The sequence below is a fragment of the Sphaeramia orbicularis genome, chromosome 19, assembly GCF_902148855.1.
Source record: "Sphaeramia orbicularis chromosome 19, fSphaOr1.1, whole genome shotgun sequence".
In the NCBI taxonomy this organism is placed as follows: Eukaryota; Metazoa; Chordata; class Actinopteri; order Kurtiformes; family Apogonidae; genus Sphaeramia; species Sphaeramia orbicularis.
Window position 1 is genome coordinate 1,291,049 of NC_043975.1, and position 16,495 is coordinate 1,307,543.

At 39.3% G+C, this 16,495-nt stretch overlaps 1 pseudogene; it reads left to right on the top strand.

The window, feature by feature from the left end:
* Positions 1-7,509: 7,509 nt before the first annotated feature.
* LOC115439296 (neoverrucotoxin subunit alpha-like) lies at positions 7,510-15,712 on the top strand (annotated as a pseudogene).
* The last annotated feature ends 783 nt before the right edge of the window (positions 15,713-16,495 follow it).

A 16,495-nucleotide genomic window follows, 5' to 3' on the forward strand; every position in this document is an offset into this window, starting at 1 on the left:
CATTAGTTTCATATCAGAGACAATGACCAACTGGATTTTCTTGTACACTCATGCAGACAGCGTTGCCTCTGTACGACCTGTACCTTGAAGCTTCAATAAAATGACACTGAAAAGACACTGACCGTCTAAAATGACCATTTCTTATGTGAGGATGAATGAGCAGAGTATTTTATCCACAACAACTTGGCATCACGGAAATAAAAACATAGGTATTACTTTAACATTCTATCATTTGAGACTTAAAATAGTCCAAAAACATTTCATCACAATGGAATACATTTTACTGTTAATTAAGGCTGAAATCTGAAAATGAACTTTACCAGTCAAATAGTTCTGAAATAACCCTTTTAACAATCAGTGACAGTCTCCAGTAGGGTGCTATAATAAGAGGCCTTCAACAGAAATCCCACAAACTGTGCAATTGCAAATAAGTTACAGGTTTGAAAGCTTTCACCCACATTCACATTTACTGTAGTTATTGTAAAAGAAATCTTACAGCTTAAACACTAATTATCTCTTATTAGCTGTTTTAATTAGCCAAAGAGTAGCAATGACAACAGAAGTTTGATGAGCCGCGGTTAGTATGACAATTTGATTTGATTTATTTATTTTTCGAACATGCAAAGAAACAAAATACAACAAAACAAAGCAAATTAGAGACAAAACAAAATAACATTTAAATGGACAGAATCTATCTTCAAGCACAAACAGGTCTGAATATTGCATGGTCAAAAGGAGTAGGAAGAAGCAGGAACTTCTTTAATTCAACCCCTCAGTGCTTTTACACCTGTATCACTAATTTAATACATGAATCAAACAATACTATTTTCCTCATTTTAGCATCGAACCACAACAAATATGATGCAGTAACTGAATTTTAACTGATTTGATCCTTTAAGATGAAAATGAGGCCGATTTTGGAGAATTTGTAGAAACGACAAATATGAATGGAACAATAATAATGATCATGTCAATACAGTTTAGTGAAAGAAACAGAAAGAAGAGAAAACCCAGAAAACAAGAAAATATCAACAAACCATCCATCCATCCATTTGATAATTATTTCATCACTATAAAACTTGGTGGCCAAGAAAGGGTTCTATGACCATAAGACTTTAGATTTTTAAAAATTAAACTTTTTTTCACAAAAAAAAAAAAAATCTTGTTTTATCTAAAATCCCCAAATTCAGTGTTCTGTCCTTCTTCTCACATCAAAATTCTGAGCAGTTTCCTGGTTGAATTCTCTGATTTCTCTCAAAATGTGACTGAGTCCTTCCACGTTTTCCTCCTCAGACGCCGACTCAGTTGTTTGGCGTTCTCTTTGTGTAGAGTTTTCCTCTTAGGCTTCATTTTTCTTTTTATTCTCAGCTTTTTTCTATATCTATAGAAACAGTATCATTTCATACACTTCCATATCATCGGCTGTCGATTATTGGAACTTTGCCAATATTTTCGTAGCTGTTTATACAGGGTTTTTTTGTCTGGAAACTGTCTGATCACAGTGTTATCAGCACTGTCAGCATAACTCAGAACCAACCATCTGATGTGTACGGTACAGACTCTAATGCCAAGTATGATGACATGTACCAACACCTCTGTTTGGACCACGGCTTAGTGGGAACATTACTCAACTGAATGAAATAAGACACACACTTAAAACTTCATCAAAATACCACAAACTACGACTATTATGTGCACCAACTGCACATGTGCATGCTTTATATTAAAGCATGCACATGTACAGTTGGTGCACATAATAGTTATATTTAATATTAAAGCGTGCACATGTGCAGTTGGTGCACATAATAGTTATATTTAATATTAAAGCGTGCACATGTACAGTTGGTGCACATAATAGTTATATTTAATATTAAAGCGTGCACATGTGCAGTTGGTGCACATATAGTTATATTTAATATTAAAGCGTGCACATGTACAGTTGGTGCACATAATAGTTATATTTAATATTAAAGCGTGCACATGTGCAGTTGGTGCACATAATAGTTATATTTATTAAAGCGTGCACATGTGCAGTTGGTGCACATAATAGTTATATTTAATATTAAAGCGTGCACATGTACAGTTGGTGCACATAATAGTTATATTTAATATTGCGTGCACATGTGCAGTTGGTGCACATAATAGTTATATTTAATATTAAAGCGTGCACATGTGCAGTTGGTACATATAATAGTTATATTTAATATGACTATTATGTGCACCTTTTTTCATTGCACAAACAAACAACTATCATGGAATTTCTGGTCTTGTTGTGTCCAGGTGAAACTGACTGTTTCCAGCGTCCTGCACCCCTCTGTACACAACACATCTGTGGGTGAACTGCATAAAGGCCAGCTTCCACACACTGACACTTCCATACAATCATGTTCTAAGACTCTTATTCAAACAGTCCAGATGGACCAGTAGTGAACTGTTCATCTAATCATGTACATTCATCGTGTACTGTGTTGAGAAATCGGATGTTTCGATGCATGTGTCGCCTGAATCACTCAGAAAATACGATAATTTTATTGCTGACCAGTTTTGCATATCGTGTTGTATGTTCCACATCTGTGTTCTGGAAACACTGGGATGAACTGACTCTGGAAAGTAGAGAGGGTTTTTTTTGTGTTTTTATTGTGTTTGTATTTATTTGTTTGTTTTTTAATGTGGACCATGAGTCTGTAATAAAGCCTATCTACATCTACTACACTGTAAACCCGAATGTTCAAAGTACTTAAAAATGAAGTTATGCATACTCAAAGTTTAAAAAACAGTTTTAATAACTTAATTATGTCAAGTTCATTTAACATATTGTTCCTTTTGAGTAATTTTAACTAATATGTTTTGATTAAATTGAACTATGGCTATATTAAGTAAGAGTAACTTAAAAACATAGCTTACATACAACTTAATACACTGTAAATCTGAATGCTCAAAATAATTAATTGGTATGAGTATAGCTAACTTAAAATTTTCTTAAAAGTTCTACTTATAAATGTTGATTGTCAATAACATTGTCCATCTTTTCAGTTTATTAAACTTGTAATTTTGATTAATATGAAATTTTTACAGATTTGTGTGACCTAATTAAAATAATTAACTCATACAAGGGTTGGACAAATAATGGAAACACCTAACATTGTGGCATCATAGAAGGTGTTTCCATTATTTTGTCCAACCCCTGTATTTACTTATAAAAAAAAAACTTATCTATTAAACATGAATAAATCAAACCAAGAATCAATTAAGAATAAATCCCTTGCATCAGATAGATTTGTACTGTGTAGGTTACAGACATGCACATTCCACCGGAAGTGTTCACAAGATTTTATTTTGTAGTATTTGCGTGCACTTCCTGTTCAGACAGCGAGGCGGAGGACTCAGGAGAAGAGCGGGATGAACAGACCAACCGACCGAAGGAGGCAACATTAGCACTCAGCTCCGTGCCATTGGATTAAATGTAAGTAGTCGACAAAAAATTCGCTTGAGTGTTTGTTTCAGGAGGTTCAACGTGTTTTTAAAACGGACTAATTGAGTCACGTCAGCCATGTAAAATTGTTAACCGTCAGGTTAGCAGTAAGCTAACATTCAAAGTTATCTCGTCAGTTAACGTTAGCTGTGTTGCATGGAGGACGTTACGTAGCTGTAAAAACTGGTGATTTCAAAATGCATTGCCTGCTCATAATTAAAACTCTTAATCTGTGTTGAAGCTGCGTCACTGTGTGAAAGCAGAAAGCTAACTGTAGCACCACGTGTTGTGTCTAGCTAAAAGTGAAATTAGCTGGTTAAATAAAATTGTTTTTTTCTTTGCGTTTACAAAGATTAGAATTTGAATGTTACCAGCCCAATTTTCTGCAGTTCAAATGAGTGGTTTTGGTTCACTGCACAGGTAGGTGATACGTTTTTTTTACCTGTTGGCAAATTCAGGTTCAACTGCCAGGCTGTGTGTGTGTGTGTTTGTTTGTTGAAGCTGCATCAGTGTGTGAACGCAGAAAGCTAACTCTAGCACCATGTGTCGTGTCTAGCTAAAAGTTAAATTAGCTGGTTGAATAAAATTTGTTTTCTTTGTGGTTAGCACAAATTGTGACAGTTTGAGTTTGATGCTAATTTATTTATTTTATATTATTTTATTTATTGATTTTTTAGGGGTGCCAGCCAGGTCTCTCTCCTGACATATAAGATATTAATTAGTCAGTTTAAGTCAGTCTTTTGCTTGAGTCCCAAATCACACAAAGGATGTGAGTTTTTTAAAACTCACACCCCACACATTAAATGACAAAAAAAAACACACATTCAAACCATGTAAAATTCAAAATCATGTATTAAACAATGATTATAAAAAAAATTCACACAAATTCAAACCCACAGAAAACCCAAAGTCCAAACTCAACAAAATCCACCAAACAAGCAAAAAATCAAACTTAAATCTTCCACCATTTAACAGTCTCTTGAAAGAATAAAGTAACAAAAAAAACAGTTCAGTCCATTTAAACAAAAATTCCACTCCGGGTCTTCAGTTTATCAAAAAGGAAAAAAAAATTATTCAGTTCATTTCAGTTCAAGGCCTTTTTTAAAAAACAAGAGAGCAGAAAAAAAAAACTTAATTTACTCACAGCCCTCCAAGGGTCACAGTCAGTCAGTCCGTCAGTCCAGTCCAGTCAGTCGGTAATCCGGTCCGGGTTATTGCTGCTGGTTTGCTGGGATGAGAGGATGACTGTCTTGCTGCAGTGGCTGGATGATTGTGATGAACCAGAGGGAGAAAACGGACGGAGATGAATAGAGTTGGTAACGGGATTAACTGCCGTACTTTTTGTCTCTACTAACGAGCTGTTGCTCCGACGCTTCCGTGTCGTGCCGACTTGAACGCACTGCCGCACCCCCGAATGCGGATATGGGGGGGGGTATTTAAAAACTGCCGCCAACTTCGGGCGAATCAGGTGTTGATGCCGTGGTGACAATTTCCGGGGTGGATCCAGATGCTAACAGGCATGTTACAGGGTGTGTGTGTGTTTGGGGCAACTTCCAGGTTGTCACAAAATAGGTGATACCTTTTTTTCCTGTTGGCAAATTCAAGTTCAACTACCAGGGCTGTGTGTGCGTGTATGTAATGTAGGCTATATGTGTAAAATGTTCCAGACTGAATAGTCTAACAGGCTAACACATCTAATATTGTTTTAAGCAAGGGTGTTAGTGTATTTTGTTGTACTTGATAGTTCAAAAAGCCATATAAATGCACCATAATACATGTGATGTGCTTTTACTTCTCATTTCATTTATTAAAGCGATGGCTGCTGAAGCCCCACAAAACATGATCCTTCGTGTCGTCGAGGCAGACCATGTCAGAAAATTGAAACTCAGCTCCCAGCATCCATCCTTTCAGACCCTGAGGACATTTTGTCCACTCAAAACAACTGCTCTAAAAATGTATGAGATAAATATTTTTTTCCAGATTTTTTTCACAGCTCTTTCAATCAACCTCTGTTCTTTCCAAAAGTACTAAATATTGTATTTTTCTTTGGTTTTAATATGTTTATTGGTCTTTTCATTTTTCAGGATGATATGGATGAGCCAGACCTGGGGGATGCGTCTGTGGTCCTCCTTACAACCGTGAGTGACGATGCCACAAGCCCAGTTCACTACCACCAACAAAAGTCTCCATCATCCTAGAGGGTGATGTGGTGCTCGACCTCCCCAGGCTCGCTGATGCCTTTCCGGTAATGTTCGGCCTGATTTATTGCTCTACATCTCGCCTATCCAAAGGGGACTGACCAACACGTTGGAGCTCAACACAGAAAATCTTGCTTGGTCTGGATAACTCTAAACTGTCACCAAAGCTGCAGACTCTCAAAATGACCTCATGTTACATGTGTAACTCTAGATCTGAAAAGGAGTTGTGGATTCTGAGGGCTCACCCTGTTAGAGCATAGTCCAGCAACAAGATATATCATGGTCCATGGTGACGATTGTTCAAGCTGTTGATGTTAAAGGTTGCTGCTCTACAGTATTCAGGTGGTTTTCAGCCAAATGGCACAAAGTTGTTAATGTAATTTACATTTTATTGTTGTTGAACCGCTATTCTAAGTGTTTACACTGTGACATGCTATATTTATAAGGTGTAGTTTGGGAAAAGAATCTGGCCTCAAAGTTTCAGGCGTTTTACTGAAGTAAAGGAATTACCTACCGAGTTGTAAACAGTGTTATAGAGATTTATTATGCCCCGAGGATGGAATGCTGGGATATTGTGAATTTGTTTTTGAGTTTGAATTTCTTTTCTAAAACTTAGATTTAAACCAGATAGCCAAAGGAAGGCTACACACTGTGCCTGTATGGTTTTGAAAACTGTTACATTGCTGCACTGCAAGTTTACAACCAGATGGCCCAAATTGTGCCTTTGTAATTGTTTCTTTCAATATTATGCTTCATTTTGGCTTGGATAAATAATAATAATTCTTCTAAACTCAAAGGGTAATGTGGTATTAACAGTTTCCAGAGTTTGAATATTTTTCACTACTACTTTTAAGTCAACAGTACTTAACTGTTTAAGGCAATCAGTTGCCACAAATATTTTAAACTGTGAAGGGTGAATGATTTCGAGTTTAGCAAGTCAATTTTAAAGCAGTTCCACTCAGTCCCATTGAAAGGTCATGGACGCTGAGCATCTACGGACAAATGCACTGAGCAGAGATGAATGAACAAACACAGACACGGGAATGGAGGAGAAGTGAACAACATCCAGTCCACTGATCTGGGATCAACTGATTCTGAACCAACTGGTCTGAGAGATGAACGTGTTCCAACACATTTGGAGTCAATGAAATGAAAACAACTGAACAGATTTGAGCATTTAACTGGAGTCATTTTAGAGGAAGATGAGCTTCCACTGCAGTCTAACACACACACCTCTGCTGTAGATCCACTGTTAATAATAAACTCACATGTATTATTATTAAGTTACAACAGGTTCAACATGATGGTCCAGGTTATAATTGGACTTTTTCACAATAAAAGAAGCAGAATTTGGATTATTATGTTGTTATTTGACTGTTCGGACCCACTGTAGATCCTACTGAACTGTGTTTCCTGCCTCTTTCATTAAACTGGTCGAACTGATCTGGTTCTGGGCCAGGGTTGTGTCAGTGTTTGACTCCGATCCCAGTAGAATATTAACCTCCCAGGTTTAATATCAAATGACATGAGGTGATGATTGAACCTGTTTGTGGAACCTGTCGGGGCCCGTTCTGTTTCCATCCAAACAGTTCCTGGGAACTTTGCAGATGTTGCAGTGTCTATGTTGGTGGGTGGAGTCAGACGCTTCCTGTTTATAAATAGGTGCATTTCATCTGCGTTGGCGTCTCACTGTTCTCCAGAAGGACTCCCTGAAGAACCCACTGACTAAACACACCTGGACCAGGTGAGAACAGCAGCGACAGAGAACCTGACTCTGACAGGATTATTGAGGGCGTGTCCATGTTGGAACCCTGTGTTTGACTGTGTTCTTTCAAACAGGCTGTAGACATGGACCAGATGGAAGTGGCCGCCCTGGGTCGACCTTTCACCCTCGGGATGTGTTTATGATGCGAGGTCGGATAAGCTCATCCCAGGTCAGTCATGAACATGTTTAAAACCCTTTAAGGCCCTGAGTACTGACTGCAGGTAAAGGTTCACATCTGAACCCTTTAAGCCCTGAGTACTGACTGGCAGGTAAAGGTTCACATCTGAACCCTTTAAAGCCCTGAGTACTGATTCAAAACAGGTGGAAAAACGAAAAAGACAAACAGATAAACTGAACTTTGACAGGTTTGGACTAAACAGGACTCAGACTGCTCTGACCAAAGTGATGAATGACGTGTGTTTGAATACAGACAGTGGAAACATGTCAGTGTTAGTTCGACTGGACCTCAGTGCTGCGTTCGATAGTCCACCACATTATATTACTGAGACAACTGGAGAACTGGGTGGGGTCTGTCTGGCCCTGTACTAAACTGGTTCCAGACTTAGAGAACAGGAAGTACTTTGTGTCATTAGGTAACTTTACATCTGAGCAGACAAAAATTCCAGGTGGGGTTCCCCAAGGCTGCATCCTGGGGCCTCTTCTGTTTAACATCTACATGCTCCATTCGTAATGTATTTCCACTTTTCAAGGGGGTGCTGTCACAACTTTTCTTTACCGACATCTACGAAACCCATATGTAAATTCAATTTTTCGCACTTCTGAATTTTAGGCAAAATTTGGTGAGTTTTCGTGAAGGTTTAGGGGGTCAGATTTGAGCTCAAAGCGCAGGAGAAAGAAAAATTAAAGCCGCAAGCGGCATCTGAAGGCCCTCGCCATGGGCACATCCAGTACAAGTATGTCCATCATTCAGCAGGTGATGCTCTTGCCCCAAATTTAGTCTCTTCTGACTAATGGGTGTAGGCCTGGGAGATTGACAATTGACTCAAATTTGAGGCAGATCTTTGGTTTTATCAGTTTTCATATTTCTGAACTGAAATTTTTTTTGTGTAAATAAATCTGTAGGAGGCGCTATGGAGCCAAAATTAAATTTCTTCCATTGAATGGGTGTAGGCATGCGAGATGCACCACTGAGTCAAATTTGAGCCAAATCGGTGTTCGTATGTTTGAATTAATGCAATTTTCGTAAAGGTAAATTTGTAGGGGGCGCTATTGAGCGAAATGGCATTTTCTTTTGATAAATGGGTGTAGGCCTGGGAGATTGAAAACTGATTCAAATTTGAGCCAAATTGGTGTTCGTATGTCTTAAGTGAAGTAATTTTCGTAAAGGTAAAATTGTAGGGGGCGCTATAGCGCAAATTTCAAATTTTTCTGATAAATGGGTGTAGGCCTGACAGATAGATGTCCGAGTCAAATTTGAGCCAAATTGGTGTTCGTATGTCTGAAGTGCAGTAATTTTCAATAAAGGTAAAATTGTAGGGGGCGCTATAGCACCAAATTTCAAATTTTTCTGATAAATGGGTGTAGGCCTGAGAGACAGATGTCCGAGTCAAATTTGAGTCAAATTGGTGTTCATATTCCGAACTGAAGCAAATTTAATAAAAAATTTTAAAATAACTTGTAGGGGGCGCTGTAGCACGAAATTTCAGTTTCTTTGACAAATAGGTGTAGGCCTGGAGACAGATGTCTGATTCAAATTTGAGCCAAATCGGTGTTCGTATGTCTGAAGTGAAGTAATTTTCGTAAAGATAAAATTGTAGGGAGTGCTATAGCTCCAAATTTCAAATTTTTCTGATAAATGGTGTCGGCCTGAGAGATAGACGTCTGAGTCAAATTTGAGCAAAATTGGTGTTCGTATGTCCGAAACTGAAGCAATTTTAATACAAAAATAAAAAAAACACTTGTAGGAGGCGCTATAGTGCGAAATTTCAATTTCTTTAATAAATGGGTGTAGGCCTGGGAGATGGACGTCTGAGTCAAATTTGAGCCAAATCGGTGTTCGTATGTCTGAGCTGAAGCAATTTTGTAATGGTAAATTCCCGAAGAAACTTTGCAAAGTTTGCAACGTTGTCACACAAAAACAGTGATACCAATCCAAAAATTCGGCTAACTTTTGATGCCCCACTTCTCTAGATACTGTACAACCGATTTTGAGCTCATTTGGCAAAACGGCTTAGTAGGAGATAGTTAAAATACGACGTCAGCGAAAACGCTGACTCAGCATTTTGGAAATTTCAATCCAATATGGCTGACTAAGGGTTGGTTTAGGGGCGTGGCCATAACAGTACTTTTTGTTTGTCTCCTCATGATGAATCTGTGTACCGATTTTCGTGGCTCTACAACAAACTTTAACGTTGGACGTGCTCCCATTGGCGTAATGCATTTCCCCTTTTCAAGGGGGCGCTGCAGCAACATTTCTTTTCCGACATCTACGAAACCTATATGTAAATTCAATTTCTCGCACTTCTGAATTTTAGGCAAAATTTGGTGAGTTTTCGTAAATGTTCAAGGGGTCAAAATTGAGCTCAAAGTGCAGGAGAAAGAAAAATAAGACAAAAAAAAAAAAAAATTAAAGCCGCAAGCAGCATCTAAAGGCCCTCGCCACGGGCACGTCCAGTAGAAGTATGTCCATCGTTCAGCAGGTGGCGCTCTAGCACCAAATTTCAATGTCTTCTGATGGAATGGGTGTAGGCCTGGGAGATTGACAACTGAGTCAAATTTGAGGCAGATCTTTGGTTTTATGTCCAAACTAAAGAAATTTTAGTATAAGTAAATCTGTAGGGGGCGCTATGCAGCTAAAATTGAATTTCTTCCTTTGAATGGGTGTAGACCTGCGAGATTTACCACTAAGTCAAATTGAGCCAAATCGGTGTTCGTATGTTTGAATTAATGCAATTTTCGTGAAGGTAAATTTGTAGGGGGTGCTATTTAGTGAAATGTCATTTTCTTTTGATAAATGGGTGTAGGCCTGGGAGATTGACAACTGATTCAAATTTGAGCCAAATCGGTGTTTGTATGTCCAATGTGAAGTAATTTTCGTAAAGGTAAAATTGTAGGGGGCGCTATGGCACCAAATTTCAAATTTTTCTGATAAATTGGTGTAGGCCTGAGAGATAGACGTCTGAGTCAAATTTGAGCCAAATCGGCGTTCATATGTCCGAACTGATGTCATTTTGTAAATGTACATTTGTAGGGGGGCGCTATAGTGCGAAATGTCAATTTCTTTCAATAAATGGGTGTAGGCCTGGGAGATAGACGTCTGAGTCAAATTTCAGCCAAATCGGTGTTCGTATGTCTTAGCTGAAGCAATTGTTTGTGATGGCAAATTTTCGAAAAAACTTCACAAAATTTGCCACCTCGTCGCACAAAAACGGTGACAACCGATTCAAAAAAGTCAGATAACTTTTGATTTCCCCACTTCTCTAGATATTGTACACCGATTTTGAGCTCATTTGGCCAAACGGCTTAGTAGGAGATAGTTAAAATACAACGTCAGCGAAACGCTGACTCGGCATTTTGGAAATTTTAATCCAATATGGCCGACTAAGGGTTGGTTTAGGGGCATGGCCATAATAATATTTTTGTTTGTCTCCTCATGATGAATCTGTGTACCGATTTTCGTGGCTCTATGACTAAACTTTATGTTGGACGAGCTCCCGTTGGCGCAGTGCATTTCCACTTTTCAAGGGGGGCGCTGCTGCAACATTTCTTTACCGACCTCTACGAAACCTATATGTAAATTCAATTTCTCGCACTTCTGAATTTTAGGCAAAATTTGGTGAGTTTTCGTAAATGTTCAGAGGGTCAAAATTGAGCTCAAAGCGCAGGAGAAAAAAAAAAAAAGAATCTGAGCAAGAACAATATAGCCGTTTCTATGGCAACCACAGCAACCACATATTTGGCCTTATTTGAAAGCTCTCGAGCTCCCCCACATGTCTGTGGGGTCAGATGTCATGTGTCGTGCACTTACACACAAGTGACTGACCCCGAGTGGGCGTGTCCCATTGACTCCCATTCATTCTGAGCAGGTGTAAATATGCGATTTGTGCACGTCATGTACATCTTCGGAAAGGTCTCAGTGCCGTGAATGTGAATATGTGTGAGAGTGGCGACAGTGGAGAAAGGCGACCGCGTCACTGGTGATTTTGTCCCCATGCGCCCACTGCAGACTCAATAGGCCCTGTGCTGGTGTTCCTCGGCTTGGGCCTAAAAAAAAAAAAAAAACAAGGAAAACAGTACAAAAAAAAAAAAAGCCCAAACTGTCAATTTTTATACTGAGTCACTGCTCTTTGTTTGACCCCCCATTCCACAGGGGGCGGGGCTTGAACTGAGCATGCTCAGATGTCTATGGAAAGAACCAGGTCTATTCTATCAGTACAAATGGAAATCTTTCATTTGTGGATGCAGATAATGTAAACAATGTTTTGAGGAAAAAGCTCAGTTTTTTGATTAAAGTAGTAAATGAATGTAAATGAACCTGGATATTTTCTGAAGAAAACCACAGCAGATGGAAGTTGGACTTGTACTGAGACGTTGTGTCTTCTGTTTCCTTCAGGACTGACGCTGTGGGACAAACAAACTCTTGAAGACTTCAAGTCTGTCGAATACAAGAAAAGCAGCAGCTATAAAGTCATGACCTCTGACACCATCGACTCTAAATCTTCTCTCCTGGACGTTCAAGCCGGTCTGAAGGCCAGTTTCTTGGGTGGTTTGATCGAAGTTGGAGGTTCTGCCAAGTTTCTGAATGACCACAAGCAATCCAAGAACCAGAGCCGAGTTACCCTCCAGTACCACGCCACCACCCACTTCAAGCAGCTGACCATGACCCGCAACGAAGCCACGAGCAAACTGGAAGAAGGATCCACCGAAGAAGGTTCTGCGACTCATGTGGTCACCGCATCCTGTAACGGCGCCAACGCCTTCTTTGTGTTCGACAGCCAAAACTTAAACACCAGCAGCATTCAGGAAGTCGAGGTTGGCATGAAGGCAATGGTGAACTTGATCCCATCCTTCAGCGTTGGAGGACACGTCAGTATGAACCTGAACGAAAACGAACAGCTCTGGCAAAAAACATGTCCTGCAAGTTCTACGGTGACTTCATTCTTGAGACCAACCCTGCGACCTTTGAAGATGCAGTGAAGACCTATGTGGAGCTGCCCAAGCTGTTGAAAGACGACGGGTCCAACTCTGTCCCCCTGAAGGTCTGGCTGACGCCACTGGACAAGTTCAAACCGAAAAGCTGTCGAGCTGAGGGGTGAGATCAGCTCCGGACTCCTGTGGAAAGCCGAAAACACTCTGGAGAGTCTGAGGGAAATCAGAATGAGGTGCAACGACTCCATGGCGGAGAAAGTGGTCGAGAAACTCCCACAACTTGAGAAAAATTTGAGCGGTTTCCAAAAACTATTGCCGTGAGTACACCATGAGCATTCAAGGCACCATGGAGAAGAAGTTTCCCGCCATCCGAGAAGGTCTAGAAGACGCTGCCGCAATGGAAAAACTGTTGGACGACAGAGAAAAGTCCCCATTCAGTGACGAAAACTTAAGGAAGTGGATGGAAAATAAAGAGCACGAAGTCACCGTCATTCAGTCGTGCGTGGATATCATCAACGGACCCAACGTGAAGATCGCCGCCAATCACCTGAGTTGGAACGAGAGGCCGTGGCTGCAGGTGTGGACCACGCCCTGTGCTTCGTCTTCACCTCAGTCCAACAGGACGACCCCTACCTCCACACCATGGCCGACAACCTCAAATGTCACGACGCGGATCCGGTTGAAACCGGTCCGCTGTCACAGGACCAGTGGTACTCGTCTCAGGAAGTGAGGAGCGCGATCAGGACAAAAGCCAAAGAGTTCGCAGATCTGGCGAAAAACCTGCAATCCAACAGCAGAGTCAAGTTCCTGATCACCGTCGTAGAGAACCCCAAATACAAAGGAGCCACCGTCTACCACTACAAAGAAGGAAACCTGGTCAACGAGGACTTCACCAGACCGGATCCACCCAAGGTGGAGACGGTCACCGACAGAAACGACTTCAGCTGGTGTAAGTGACGGACGACTGAACGATGAATGAGAACCACGGGAATGAGTTTATATTGAGCGTAAAAATCTGAGTCAGATCATTATGACAATCAGATGTGATGTGTTTACAGGCACTTCAGAAATAGGATCATCAATAAACCCTGGTGTAGACTTCTTGGTAGTTCTTCTGGGTTCAACTGGACTAGTTTAGTTCTTTTGAAAACGTTTCATCGAAACATTTTCAAAAGATCTAAAGTAGTGAACGATGCCCTGGAAAAATGAGAACCTACAGACACCTGGTTTAGACGTTTCATTCTGTTATTGGCTTTAATGTAATCAGATTACTGCTGTTATCTGATTATACGAATCACATTAGACTGTTTACATGATCAATAATAATCCGATAATTCCACAAATCAGAGTTTGTACGTATGTAGTGACGTAGAATCAAACTTCCTGTTATTGTCTTCAGCTCATGTTTGGTTTTGTTCATTTTTTTTCATTATTGTACATTTTTTTCAGTTTTTTTTTTTTTTTTTTTCTTATTTTATTCAAATTTTGATCAGTTTTGCTCATTTTATTCATTAATTTATTCAATTTTTCTTTGGTTTTCATTATTTTACTTTATTTACCTTTCATTTGGTTTTGCTCATTTTATTCATTATTTCATTCCATTTTTTTGTTCCTTTTGTCATTTTTTCTCAGGTTTGTTCAGTTTTTTGATGTAAACGGGGTCAGGGTGCTGTTGGGGTCAGAGGTCACAGTTGTGGACACTGATAACAGGTTGTTGTTGTTTCTCCATCAGATTTCTGTGATCTCACCCTGGACCCAAACTCGGCTCATCAGAAACTCCGTCTGTCCAATGGAAACAAGACAGTGACGTTTGGAGGCGAGAATTCGTATCCTGAACACCCCGACAGGTTTACAGAAAAAGTCTATCAGGTCATGTGCAGGGAGGAGCTTAGTGGGCGCCATTACTGGGAGGTGGACTGGAGCAACACCAGCAGGGACGACGTTGCCTTCGGTGTGATGTATAAAAGCCTGAGCAGAAGTAACGGCTACCTCGGTCGCAGTCCCAAGTCCCGAATGTTCGTCAGCAGGTATTATTTGAACTTCCTCATTCATGTTGAAGGGAAGAGCACGCCCATTCCTTCTGATGACCTCAGTCGCATCGGTGTGTTCCTGGACTGGCCTGCAGGGACAGTGTCCTTCTACAAAGTGTCCTCCAACACCCTCAACCACCTCCACACCTTCTACGACACCTTCACTGAGCCTCTGTTCACTGCCTTCTATATCGGCTCAGACTCCACCTACATCACCCTCCGTCCTTTGAACTAAACGTACACTTTCATTTGGTGTTTTTCGCTGCAGAAAAGCATCAAAGAAGTGGGCGTGGTTAAAACGGCTGGAGTTTAGACCGGCGCTGATTCAGATTTAGATGGTTTTCAGCTCATCTGATCAGACATGAGCTGATGGAGAGGCACCACCTTTGTCATCATCTTCATAACCATCTTTATATTCATCTTTATAACCGTCTTTGTAATCTTTGTCTTCAGTGATAATTTCTTCAAACATCTTCTTCTCCAAAAATACTTTTCCTGTTTATCATGGTAACTGGTAAAACTTTCAACATGTAAATACAAAAACCTCCCTGTTTTCAACGACTTTGCTTGTATGTTATCCAGGAGTCTGTCCTCTGAAAAAAAAGCATTTCTCTATGATGTTTTATGAAGTCTCTGCTTAAACCTTGTTTGGTGTGTAGTGATGGATGTGTTCATCAGTCTGTCTGTCATCGTATATTCTAAGTGATCAATGAATGATCAACAGGGAGGAGATGGAATGGCAAGTTACATATATTCCATATAACTTTACATACATTCCATATAACTTTACATATATTCCATTTAACTTTACACATATTCTATATAACTTTACATATATTCCATTTAACCTTACACATATTCCATATAACTTCACACATATTCCATAACTTTACACATATTCCATTTAACTTTACATATATTCAACATAACTTTACACATATTCCATTTAAATTTACATATATTTTATGACTTTACATATATTCCATATAACTTTGCATATATTCCATAACTTTGCATATATTCCATAACTTTACACATATTCCATATAACTTTACATATATTCCATATAACTTTACATATATTCCATAACTTTACACATATTCCATATAACTTTACACATATTCCATATAACTTTACATATATTCCATATAACTTTACATATATTCCATATAACTTTACACATATTCCATATAACTTTACACATATTCCATTTAACTTTACATATATTCCACATAACTTTACATATATTCCATATAACTTTACATATATTCCACATAACTTTACATATATTCCATAACTTTACATATACTCCATATAACTTTACACATATTCCATATAACTTTACATATATTCCATATAACTTTACACATATTCCATATTTCCTCTAAGACTGGGTGATTTTGTCTGTATTATATGAGACTTGTTCAACTTTCCTGTGTGTTGTGTTGAACGTCCAAGGCCAGTCTGACATCTGTGTGGAGAACAGGTGCTTTCTCACAGACAGCTGTATCTCTTGTACTCTTACACATTCCAGGCCAAACCTTTTCATTAGTTTCATATCAGAGACAATGACCAACTGGATTTTCTTGTACACTCATGCAGACAGCGTTGCCTCTGTACGACCTGTACCTTGAAGCTTCAATAAAATGACACTGAAAAGACACTGACCGTCTAAAATGACCATTTCTTATTGTGAGGATGAATGAGCAGAGTATTTTATCCACAACAACTTGGCATCACGGAAATAAAAAACATAGGTATTACTTTAACATTCTATCATTTGAGACTTAAAATAGTCCAAAAACATTTCATCACAATGGAATACATTTTACTGTTAATTAAGGCTGAAATCTGAAAATGAATTAACTTTACCAGTCAAATAGTTCTGAAATAACCCTTTTAACAATCAGTGACAGTCTCC